Raw genomic sequence first — 3,065 nt, 5'->3', positions numbered from 1 at the left:
TTGCTTTGAACTACTCATATTCCCGGATATTTGATATAGTCGATACGTTGCCGAATTCCCGGATGGAGCGGTCATCCAAAAGGATTCTGTCGAAGAGTATGAGCTTCTCGCAAAGCATGGAGGCGACTATCCCAGTTTCATCTCTTGGTCCAAACAAAGGGTAATTAATTACCATTAAGGGCCCATTTTATTTCTTGGTCTAATTTGCGGCTCATGCATCCATTCTTTCGTATTAAACTTGTAGGCTGATGCAGATTCTATGGACACCGAGTTGAGACGAGTTGCTAATGGTTTTGACTATAAGGTCCGTTCATTTGACAAATACAACATCAACGGGTATCATTTTTGTACCTTTGGCAAAGAGCTGTCTATGCCCGACCTAAAGACTACAAATTGTCCTGTCTCTGCTATCAGCGAAGGAGGCACCGAGTATTATGGAAGAGTTGAAGCAATTTATGAACTTCTATTCCATGGTGAAAACCCATCGACCGTCGTAGTCTTCAAATGTTATTGGTTTGAGCCGAGGGAGACTAGAAGGACTCATGAACATATAGGACTAGTCGAAATCAACCAAAAAACCCACTTAGATGTTCCCAATGTCTATATTACGGCTCAACAGGCGACAAAAGTTTTCTATCTACCGTGGGCCTGCCAAACTGATCCAAATCTCAAAGGTTGGGATGTCGTTTATGAAGTGCCACCACATTTTAGACCACCTACCCTCAATGAAGAGGATTATGAACCTCACATTAACCTAGACACATATGAAGGAGAATTCTTCCAAGAAACACATATGTCCAAGAAACTTTTCAAGAACCGCTCTACTTCACCCTAGAACATTGAAGTAGACAGCGACAGTTAATCCGTCTTAACCCCTGAGCCCGAACAGGAAGAGCTGGAAGAAGAAGAGGTTACTGCTGCGGATGACCTGTCACTTCTTGTCCGATTACATAATGGTGGCCTTCCACATGTTCTTCGTGATAGCGATGATGATGATGCATTTATTGATGATAGTGATGATCATGATGCATTTATTGACCCCAAAGCATATATAGACGAGCACGATTGATATTAGTTCATGTCAGGTATTCAACTATTATACTATATATAAATTTTGAGTTCATGTTAGGTATTCAATTTTTATTAGTCATGTTGGTATTTATGACAATGATACACTTAAATTATATACATTTTATTACTCATGTTGGTATTTATGTTGTACTAATTTCATTTACTCTTTGTCATGACAAGTGTTGAAAGATGGTGGGAAAGGGTCGAAAGCACTCCGCGGCTCCTTCTTCGTCGATGGGTGATGGGATGGGTACTTCCATTCCTGCCTCGCCTCTTCGGAGAGTGTTTCTCTCTACTATGCAAGGAGCGCCCCCGTGAGAGGAGGTCGACCCCCCGCGAAGCCGAGAGGTACTGAAGGTACACGTTGTATTCATGTTGGTATTTATGTTGTACTCATGTTGTATGCATATTGGTATTTATATACATTTTATTACTCATGTTGGTATTTATGTTGTACTAAAGGTACACGTGGCCGCGGGCGAGGTAGGGCGGTGGCTGCCACGCCTTCTGAGGTGGAGGCTACACGGTCTCCGCCACCACCCCAAGCCGATTCACCTCAGCACAAGACTTCTAGGGTGGATTCATCTGAGGTGGAGGCTACATGGTCTCTGGTTCATGAGCCTCGGGTCGACGAGCCTCAGGTCAATGAGCTTTCGACCCACGAGACTCGTGTCCCAGAGGCTTCTTTCCAGGCGACTCCGGAGCAAAGCAGGGATGAGGGTACGTCCCTAGAGACCCAGTGGGATACCTAGGCTGAGCCAAGTGGCCATGCTGGTAGCGACGAGGAGCTGGGTGAGGGGGCGACCGTCTACCAGCGTGGTAGTTTGGTGCTCGCGCTCGTGTCGGCGACCCCCGAGTAGAGGTGGTCGATTAGGCCAAATGGGGACAAGTAAGTTAATTTACTCTTATTTAACATTTTGCCTTCACGTTTTCTCAAATATCTAATGTTTTGGCTTTAATTTGTCATACCGTAGGGGTTGGATTGTTGCCAAGGGTGTCCGCAGGCCCAACAGTGTCCTTGATGTGCTTTGCCGTAAAAACTTCCCAGGGTTTGTTACGTTGCCCGGTCAGGAGCGAGAGGTAGGAATGACCTGGGAGCACTACTTGGGTGCCCCGGCCCCGCCGGAGGTGGAGATCGACGGTGTTTTGTGCCACACGAGGGCCGACATGGTGATCCGACAGTTCTAGGTAATTTCTCCTTCACACAATTATAAATCAACCATAGCTAGTTATTGTACTAATCGGTGTTGTCTTGTATGCAGACCTGCCACAGGTGTGAGGAGGGATACGAGGAGCACGCGGAAAAGGTTATCGAAACCGAATGTCGCCGCCTACTTCAAAACTTTTGGCACGAGCCTAGGGTGCAGGCTGTTCGAGACTACTATGCCACGCGGCGTATTAGGAAGGACAAGGCGAACTGCCGAGATTCTAAGATGGAGAAGGAGCATTACATGAAGGTAATTACATATTATTAAGGGTTTGTAGTTAGTTTCCTTGATTTGGTTCTTACGCGCTGAAATTTCTCTTTATTAACTTAGGTATTGAATGGCCTATAATTAGCTTAGCTAGATCCAAAATGGCTTAATAAGCATAGTTTGCTCATGAATGACACATTTTACCCAAGTTAGCTCCAAAATGGCCTATAGTTAGCTAGGCTTCCACCTAAATGACATAATTAGCTTAGTTAGCTCCGAAATGGTATATTTAATAAAACATGACCTATACTTAGCAAATTATCCTCGAAATGACATAATTAGCTCCAAAAAGGCATTCTTAGCTAATTTAGCCCGAAGAAGGGGAGAAGAGGAGAAGAAAGAGGAAAAATGAAAGGAAGGAAGAAGAAGAAGAAGAGAAGAAGAAGGATAAGAAGAAGGACAAGAAGGAGGAGAAGAAGGAGAAGGAGCTCCTCCCTCTCCTTCTTCTTCCTCCTTCTTGCTCCTTCTCCTTCTCCTTCTTCTTTTCTTCTTCTTGTCCTCTTCCTTCTCCTTGTCCTC

This window comes from Hordeum vulgare, chromosome 1H, assembly GCF_904849725.1.
Source record: "Hordeum vulgare subsp. vulgare chromosome 1H, MorexV3_pseudomolecules_assembly, whole genome shotgun sequence".
Taxonomy (NCBI): Eukaryota; Viridiplantae; Streptophyta; class Magnoliopsida; order Poales; family Poaceae; genus Hordeum; species Hordeum vulgare.
The sequence above is the reverse complement of the archived record's forward strand: the minus strand, read 5'-3'. Positions refer to the sequence as shown.